General features: G+C 44.9%; 1 pseudogene; it reads right to left on the minus strand.

Annotated features, from left to right (window-relative positions):
• Positions 1–569: 569 nt before the first annotated feature.
• Positions 570–1,285, minus strand: LOC144684214 (ferritin heavy chain, oocyte isoform pseudogene; annotated as a pseudogene).
• Positions 1,286–10,074: the final 8,789 nt, after the last annotated feature.

Raw genomic sequence — 10,074 nt, forward strand, 5'->3', positions numbered from 1 at the left:
CAGACTCCTACACTGTTCCAACGAAGCTCAATAGAAGCTTGAGGAGCGGAACCTCATCTTTTGATTGGGCACTTTACAGCCTTCTGGACTCAGCACTGAGCTCAACAATTTCCGATCATAACCACCACTTCTATTTTTTGGACAACAGCTGTTGATGATTCTGCTTTTCACATTTACACCTCCTCTCAACTCATCTTTTGTCTCTTTATTGTCCCACTACAGTCTCCTTTTGATTTGCACCATCATTAGTTTTGTCATTTAATCTCTCCTGCCTTCCACCCTGTCACAGACCTTTCCTTTTGTTCTCCCTTCCTCCCATTCCCTGTCAAATGTTTCACCTATAACTTGTTGTATCTTTAACCTTTTCCAGTTCTGACGAAAGATCATTAAAACAAAATATCGGGCTGAATCTTAACTTCCAAAAATGGGCGGGTTGGTGTCAGGTCAGAGGTCAAAATTCAAGAATCTGAAGCAGGAACGCAGCCCACTTTGAACCCACCCCAACCCTGCTTTCAGTTTTTTTTTCTCATTTTTTTTCTGTTCAAGTGCTTTATTTGGAGATAAGCCAAAGAATATTTTCTACAAGTACACTTCAATAGCCCACCAATATATATAGCTTAATCAAACCAATTCAAGTTTATGGTGGTATAATCAATTACATAATTGGGTGGTGTGAAAACTGGACAGACTACAAATATAAGTTAAACATGCACTGAGCTTTTCGGAGTCAAGCAGCAAGGGATAGGCAGTTCAGGTGTTCAGCTGCTGTCTTTACCCAAGGTGTGCTTGTCAAATAAGTACTCTGCCATTCCACTTTCAGGAGCACCCAAACTCTGCAGGTTGGTTACGTAGTCTCCTAATAGCTGGAGAGGCTTGACCTGTTCATCCAGTTAGTGGGCCTCCAGGAAGTCACAGAGATGTGGGTCATTCCTGTCTGTAGTCGGTTTATGCAATTTTAAAAGCAACTTGTTTACGTTCTTCCCCAGCTTCAAAGAGCACACCATTGCATCCAAGCCACTTCCCCATTCATCACGATCTGGTTTCTTGATATCCTGGATGCGCCCCCCTCACTGGTTCTGTAGTTTAATGAATTTTTCAGCATGTTCACGCTCTTCATGAGATTGCTCCAGAAAGAATATGGCAAAACTCTTCAATGCAATGTCATCTTGATCAAAGTAGAAGGACATGGAGAGGTAAACATAAGACACATAGAGCTCCAGCTGATCTGGTGGCTGATGGCGGCCTCACAGTTAGGATGGTAATTCTGTCAAACCTGGGAGCTCATGGTGATGGTGAAATGATAGAGCAGAATATAAGGATGCTGTGCGTATATGGCGGATGGAAAAAGTACTTGGGAATGAAGGTTCCGTTCAATCACCATTGAAACAGGAACGCTGTCTCTCCCTCAGACTCTCCTTCAATCTGATCCAGTTTTAACGGAGGTGGGATGGGGGGTGATCAATCAATCTTCTCACAGGAGGCAGGTTGACCATTTAAATATTATAAAAAGGCTCAATGCTTTCACTTTAATAGTTCTGTTTTTAATTCACTTTGGCCAGGTTTTCCAAACCTTGGGAAACCTGACAGATGTAAGGAGCTGCGTGAAAGGCCGAATCCATGAACTAAGTGCCTTTGTAGCACTACTTGTGGGCCAGGAGAAGCAGTAATATTTCCGCCAGGGCTAACAAGCTATTCATAAATCCTTCACCCCCACCCACACCTCACCCCCATCCCCATGACCTCCCGACTCCCTCAACCATCATCGGAACTTCCCCACCAATTGGGACCCTGCCCCAACCCAGGATCTCTTGCAGTTCCTCACAATACCTGCCTGCTGCCCTTTTTCATCCTTATATTGAAAGGCCTTCTCGCCTGACAGGTTTCTAGCCTGAAAATCAAACTGACTGTAGACGAGAAACCAACAGAAAAAGAATGATCAGACATGCAGGATACTTGTTCTTCCAGGTTTCCTGACCTTACAACAGTCCCCATGCATGGAATTAAAATCCGAACGTTAACTCTGTTTCTCTCTCCGCAGATGCTGCCTGACCTGCTGAGTATTTCCAGCACTTTCTGTTCATATTGCAGGTTTCCAGCAACCACAGTGTACTGCTTTTATAAAGATTTTAAGTTTTTCACATCCTTGATCAGTTATGTAATGATCTGTTCCAGGAAGCTTTTACACATTTAGGCAAGTCAACTTAGCAAAATTCCTTCTTTCCAAAAGAACTCTAAAAGTTTTAAATATCACAGTCCTGCAATCCAAATGGTTGAAATAAAGAATATTCTTAAGAAAATTGCTTTGATGAAAATTTCACTTTATAATGTATCAACATTAAAAGTTTTTACTTGTGGTGTCCTGTAATGCTTTGATCTGACCAGTATGTGGCAGCTATGGCCGTTCCTAGATAATGCTGTAAAGACAAAACTAACCACTAGATGTCAGAACGTTGCATTAAATGAATTAAATGAAAATTGCTTTCCTTGTAATACGACAATCCCAAATTTAAATCAGGATGAGCACTGGGCTGATGGGGCAAGTGTCAGGCTCACCCCAGCTCATTGATGTGAGGCTCTGGCAATTTTAATTTCTAGGATTGCTTTAAATAGATCAGGCCCGACTCCCACCTGAATCCAACATCGACAACGTCAGGCCAAGGGGGCGGGAGTCAGTTGAGCACAGCGGGAGGCCACATCTGGGAAACCATGGAAACGGATCATAGCAAGATGCTGAAGGAACCAATGAGATGGGAGCAAGACTCTGGCAGTGGAGGGCCAAGGATTCATTGGGGGCCCAGAGGAGGATTAATCCTCCTCTTGGCTCCCAAGGAAACCTTTACAAAATAATGTCATTTTAGTCTTTTGACCATCTGAGTCTGCCGCCTCCTCGGCAATGGGTTTCCCTAACTGATACTGGGTGTCGGCTTTGCTGCTCCCACTTAAAATGGCAAAGGGATCTGAGTGACGCTATCAGACCTCCCGACATTTGGATGTCAACGAGGCACTCGCCTTTTTGGGTATGATGGAGTGAGTGGTGGGCAGGATCAAAATCAGGGTTTATGGGTGGTATATAATGGAGGGGCAGGAGTCTCACCTTCCAGTTGGAGAGACAGCGAGAGTCCTGCGTTGCCTCTTTTAGGGAAAGCCAGCCACATTAGGCACTTAACAGGACAGCAGCGCGCCTTCTCTGGGATTAAGGGCCCCGAGGCAGAAGTCCCACACGCTGAGTGCTGCCCAGCAAACAGAGACCAGCAGTTCCATCGAACGGCGGCACCGGCAGGTGGTGGCTGCTGCCGGTACGATTCCCACCCAAGGCCTATTATTGCCCCTGGACCCCAGGCCACAGGCAAGTTATAGCAGGAGAGCTGGCATGGGGTGGGGTTTGCATAGAAGGGGGTCAGCAGGAAGGGCAGTGGTATAGATTGTCCAGGCAACTTTTCTTGGTGGAAACATTGAATTTGATTTACAAGACAGCAGCAGCAGCTACATGTGCGCATCTACCTCTATAACTAAAGGAACACCCTCTCCTAGAGGTTCCCTGTGCTGATTGGTTTACACAGATCATGTGATCTTACCACACAGGATTATTCTTAAAGTTACAGTCGTACATTTATCAAAACTACAATTACTGCAGGCAGGGTGATGACACTTAGTGGGTCCGCCACTTCTCAATGCTGTGTCCTTCAATCAGGCACTGAGTGCTCTTGAATGAGGGAACTCCCCCCACTACCCCATGGGAACCTGCATGGGTTTGGTGGTCATGGTCCCCACACGGTACGCCCCCTGCCCGCCGTTGGCTTAATACAAGCAGTGGCGAGATGAGACATAAATTGGCCTCTTAAAAGCCCCAGTTGGCAGTTGGGTGGGAAGGCCATCCACTGGCCTTCATGCCATGGGCTTAATTGGGGTCGAGGGGGGAAGGCAGTGGGGTCCCTACTCCTCACCCTCTCAACTAATTAAATGCAGCACTGTCACCAAACATGCCATGTGGAGGGCATTAAATTCCATCTTCTGTGTGTGAATGTAAAAAATGATCTTTTAAACCAATAAGCACATGGTGTTCACCTTCAAGATTCAGTGCACAGATATGTTACTGCCTGACTCTTACTTTTTGGTGACTTTGATATTTTGGGTAAAATATGTTGACAAATGGTATTTTTAGAGGAACTCAGACTTCAGCAGCTGCCTGGTATTGGTGTATCAGCTTTCTACAGCAGGCTACAGAGCTTCACTTTGTGTCTGACATTTGCAATATAAACCATTCCTGATATCAACTCAGCTGCACCAGAGAAATAGAGGGCAGTATTTAATGGGAGTGAGAGGGGTCTCGCCCACCGGCTGGACAGCTGGTGAGAGCCCAGCGTCGTCTCTTTTTGCGAATGCTCGCCAAATTAAGTGCCACTGGGGCGAGCCTTACCCAGAATCAAGGACATGAAGGGCAGAAGTACCGTTCACGGAGAGCTGCAGGTCAATCAGAGGCTGGCAGCTCTATTGAGCGGCAGCGCCATTGGGAGGTGGTGGCTGTTGCTGGTACATCAGCCACCCAAGGCCCAGGACCACCGATGGATCCCAGGCCACAGGTCAGTGAAGGTGGGAGGGGATTGCGAGAGAGGAGGGAGTGGGTTCGGCAGCAAGGGCAGTAGGGTGGCTCTCAGCGGGTTCCTGATGGCAGGTCCCTAGATCAGGCACTGAGTGCTCCCCAGATGAAGAAACAGTAAAAACTGAGAAATAGGAATACTGATCCAAACTGTTTTTCCCTTCTGGGTTTTGAATGAGGAACCACCCCCCCCATTACCTCAGGAGCCTGCAAGCAATGCCACTCATGTTTGCTTGTCGTGCTCCCCGCATGGCGAGCTCCCCCGCCTGCCACTGGGTTCATACCTCAATTGCTGTCCGCGAGCCTTCCCACCACGGACTTAATTGGGGTTGAGGCGTGAAACCATTGAGTCCCCACCCGCTACCCTCCCGCCAGATTAAACGCCTCCTCCACCACCAACCTCGTTACAGGAGAGGGCAGTAAATTCCACCCAACTTATAAAGAATTTGGAGGGGGAATTAGATAGGGCTGCTCTTCTACACCATCTAAAAGCCATTACCACAACTGGGAATGAACTGGGCAGGAAATTAGAGGATCTGAGAAGTAATATAAAGAATGAAAGACCTTTCATTTGTATAGAACCTTGCACCTCCCAGGATACCCAAAATGCTTCACAGCCAAAGAAATGTTTTTAAATGTTGCTTTGTATACAGACGCAGTCATCAGTTTCTGCACAACAAGGTCTCACAAACTTAGGTTAATCTGTTTTTGGGTTGAGAGATGAATATTATTGGTCAGGGCATCAGGAGAAATCCCTGTCCTTTTTTTGAAAACTTGTTTTTTATTCATTCACAGGATGTGGGCTTCGCTGGCTGGACCAGCATTTGTTGCCCATCCCTAGTTGTTCTTGAGAAGGTGGTGGTGAGCTGTCTCCTTGAACCGCTGCAGTTCACGTGGTGTAGGTACACCCACAGTATTGTTAGGAAGGGAGTTCCAGGATTTTGACCCAGTGACAGTGAAGGAACGACGATATATTTCCAAGTCAGGATGGTGAGTGACTTGGAGGGGGACTTCAAGTTAGTGGTTTTCCCATCAATCTGCTGCCCTTGTCCTTCTAGATGGGAGTGGTCGTGGGTTTGGAAGATGCTGTCTAAGGAGCCTTGGTTAACTCCTGCAGTGCATCTTGTAGATGGTACAAACTGCTGCCACTGTGCGTTGGTGGTGGAGGGAGTGAATGTTTGTGGATGTGGTGCCAATCAAGGGGATTGCTTTGTCCTGGACAGTGTCAAGCTTCTTGAGTGCTGTGGGAGCTGCACTCATCCAGGCAAGTGGAGAGTATTCCATCACACTCCTGACTTGTGCCTTGTAGATGGTAAACAGGCTTTGGGGAGTCAGGAGGTGAGTTACTCCTCGCAGGATTCCTAGAGTCTGATCTGCTCTTGTAGCCATAGTATTTATATGGCTAGTCCAGTTCATGAGCCTTCCCACCACAGACTTGCAATGTAATCTTTTACATCCACCTGAACAGATAGATGGTGCCTCATTTTAACTTCTTATCTGATGGGTTTCTGACAGGGCAACGTTTCTTCAGTACTGCACTGGAGCATCAGCCTGCATTAGAATCATAGAACCATAGGCTGGAATTTTACAGCCCCATTGTGGCAGGACGGGGCTGTAAAATCCGGTGAGCCATTCTAAATTCCATTGACATCGGCAGGAACATAAAATCCGGCTATTGTAAGATTCCAGCCATAGAAAAGTTACGGTGCAGAAAGAAGCCATTCAGCCCATTGTGTCTTCACCGGCCAAAAAAGAGAAAAAAGAAACTAGCCACTCATTTCAATCCCACTTTCCAGCACCTGGTCCATAGCCTTGCAGGTTCAGGTGCAGATCCAAGTACCTTTTAAATGACTTGAGCATTTCAGCCTCAACTGTCAACTTTGGCAGTGAATTCCAGATGCCCACCACCCTCTGTGTGTAAAATGTTTTCCTCATGTACCCTCTAATCCTTCTACCAATCACCTTAAATCTATGCCCCCTGGTAATTGACCCCTTAGCTAGGGGAAACAAGTCTTTCCTGTCTACCCTATCTAGGCCCTTCATAATTTTGTACACCTCAATTAGGTCACCCCTTAGTTTCCTCTGTTCAAGGAAAACAATGCTAGCCTATCCAATCTTTCCTCATATCTGCAATTTTCAAGCCCTGGCAACATTCATGTAAATCTCCTCTGTACTCTTTCCAGAGCAATTATGTCCTTCCTGTAATATGGTGACCAGAAGTATACACAAAATTCCAGCTGTGGCCTAACCAGCATTTTATACAGTTCCATCATTACATCCCCGCTTTTGTATTCAATACCTCACCCAATAAAGGAAAACATTCCATATGATTTCTTGACCACTTTGTCCACCTGTCCTGCCACCTTCAAGGACCTGTGGACATGCACTCCAAGGTCTCTCACTTCCTCAACCCCTCTCAATTACTTTCCGTTTATTGAGTATTCCCTTGCTCTGTTTGCCCTCCCCAAATGCATTACCTCACACTTTTTTGGATTGAATTTCATTTGCCACTTCTCCACCCACCCAACCAAACCATTGATATCATTCTGGAGTTGAGAGCTATCCTCTTCACTATCAACTGCACAGCCAATTTTTCTGTCATCTGCAAATTTCCCAATCATGCCTCCCACATTTAAGTCCAAATCGTTAATATATACAACGACCAGTAAGGGCCCCAACACTGAGTCCTGTGGAACACCACTGGAAATCCGGTTATGTGCTCAAGTCCCCTCAAATCATAACCTCCCAATTCAGTGTTATCAGTGAACCATAAAAAGAGGTATTAAAATGGGAACAGGTAAAATTAAACTTGGCGTTTTCTGAACTTCCATCTTTTTGCCTGGAATTTCTGTATATGTCCTCCTGCAGTGTTGGCAGAAAATGAGTGAAATCTTACAGAAGTGGTATTAATGGCAGAAAATGGTTTTTATTGTCCTTTCCCCAATGTTTCCACTGATCTTCTGCCAAATTTACAACAGCAGATGAGGAGAAGCCTGTGTAGGTTCAGGGCCTTTACATTTCATTGCAGAGGTTCAGCATTTTCCTTTCGGCACCTGAACTGTTCCACTCAGTTAGATAACGGAATGAGGATCTCAACAGAAGGGCTGTTCAAGCAGTGACATTGCTTCAGAGTAGGAAACATCACATAAATTAAAGATTAGTATTAATGTGTGCCATGTGGGATTTATGTCATGTACTAATTTAAAGAATGGATCTATTATGTTTCAAGTGGTTAAGAATTTATCAGAAGAAGGAAATTTAATTCAGTGGGTTCTTTTTTTAAAATTTGTGGTTAAAAGGCAAAGATAATTGGGTCAAGATAGAGTCAAGTATAACAGAATTAATGTCATGTGGATTGTTGAGGTATGGAAAGATCTGGACTTTGAACTTTTGCCATGCGATACCAGGATATGAATCTTTAATACACTTGTATGAAATTCCTTCCTCTTCAATTTTAACAGAGATGTTAACCCATATAACATGAGACCTACCACCTAGTCCAGAGAAATGTGTTCAGCAGGCCAGTTCTATTTGTCTTTTTCTTTCAAATATGCATCTTCAGGTTTAGTTTCAGTTAGGCTGAATGGGATGGCGCATTCCCTTATATGCTGTTGGATCCCAAGCTGAGCTTCAGATCCCACATCCTATACATCACCGAAAAAATATCAACTGCTGCCTCCAAAACTGTCGCTGTCCCAGTCCCTATCTCATCCCCAGCATCACTGAAGCCTTCATCCATATCTCCATAGCTTCCAGGCTTGGTGTCTTCGATTCTCTACTCACAGCCCTCCACAATTCCATCAGAAACAAACCCTCAACTCACCCAGAACTGCATGATGCCTCAGTTTTACCAACCAGCCCCCCCAACTCTCTTCGCCACAACCTGTTTACCCTTCCTTGATGGTTAAACCTTGCAGTTCTAGTATCACCTTTGTAAATCTTTATTTTTTTGCACCCTCTCCCGATGCCTCTATATCCTTTATATAATATGATGACTGGAACTGTGCACAGAACTCCAAAGTTAGTACAAGTTTAGCATAACCTCTCCTTTTTAGTTCTATCCCTCTGGAAATAAACTCTAATGCTTATTTTGCTTTTTTTATGGCCTTATGAACCTGTATCACTATTTTTAGTGTTTAGGCATTTGTACCCTCACATCCCTTTGCTCCTCTACCCCGTTTAAATTCTTAATTTCCAAGTAGTATGTGATTTTTTTTTTAACCAGAATGTAATTCCTCAAATTTATCTATGTTGAAATTCATTTGCCAAGTGCTGTATGAATCTATAATTCTAAGAAGTACATCTGATAATAAGCGCCTTCATGGATTGCTTATTTAGTAAGTCTCATCCAAGTTAAACTAACAGCTTTCCTGACCAACGCTCCTTAGGCAGCACCTTCCAAACCCATGACCACTACCATCTAGAAGGACAAGGGCAGCAGATACATGGGGACACCACGACCTGGAAGTTCCCTCCAGCCCCTCGCCATCCTGACTTGGAAATACATCATCGTTCCTTCACTATCGCTGGATCAGAATCCTGGAACTCCCTCCCTAACAGTACTGTTACCTACACCACATAGACGGCAGCAGTTCAATAAGGCAGCTCACCACCACCCTCACAAGGGCAATTAGGGATAGGCAATATAAATGCTGGCCTGGCCAGTGTCACCCACATCCCATAAATGAATGAAAACTATTTCCTACACTTACCTTGTGCTAGAAGTTTGCATCTTTATCCATCCCTTTTCTTTCTGTTTTACTTCTTTGTTAATGTTAAAGTTGACCTTTGTGTTTAATCTCCCGAAAAGCAAGTCAATGGCAGCAAGATGAGCGACACTGACACAGCACAGTCACAGGGTCCTAGGTCACAGGCCCCCTTTTCATACACCTGAGGAGTCGCCGAAACTGAGCAACAAAATTCCGCGTCATGAACCCCGCTCTCCTCCTGGAATCTGTCAGGCTAGAGTTGGCAATGTCATGGGTGCCATTAACGCCGATGAGCATAGGACCACAGCATGAAGCTCCCAACTGACTGTGGCGCTAATTGACACTAAATTGATGTTCTTGCTCAAAAATGCTACAGGTTTTTGGAATATGGAAAATCTCAAACAGTGCGTGATGTTGCCCTGAAGTGGGGGCTGAAGCACATTGAATTTAACTCTACTGTACCTGGCCTGGCAGTGCACAATGACACAGGACAACCGAAATGGGAGAAATGTTCCATTTCCCAATGATAGCATCCTTCACCTTGATAAGCAAAAAAAAATTTATCACAAAGAAAAGGTGAGAGGGCAACATCGGGTGGATAGGTAGTTGAAGGAAAAGGGAGTAAAGCGATACAGGAACAGCGGGCGAACATGGGATTAGAATTACTGGTGGATAAACAGCAGCATAGATTGAAACAAAAGTCAGAAAATGCTGGAAAATCTCAGCAGGTCTGACAGCATCTGTGGAGAGAGAAACAGAGTTAACGTT

This window comes from Cetorhinus maximus, chromosome 9, assembly GCF_964194155.1.
Source record: "Cetorhinus maximus chromosome 9, sCetMax3.hap1.1, whole genome shotgun sequence".
Classification (NCBI taxonomy): Eukaryota; Metazoa; Chordata; class Chondrichthyes; order Lamniformes; family Cetorhinidae; genus Cetorhinus; species Cetorhinus maximus.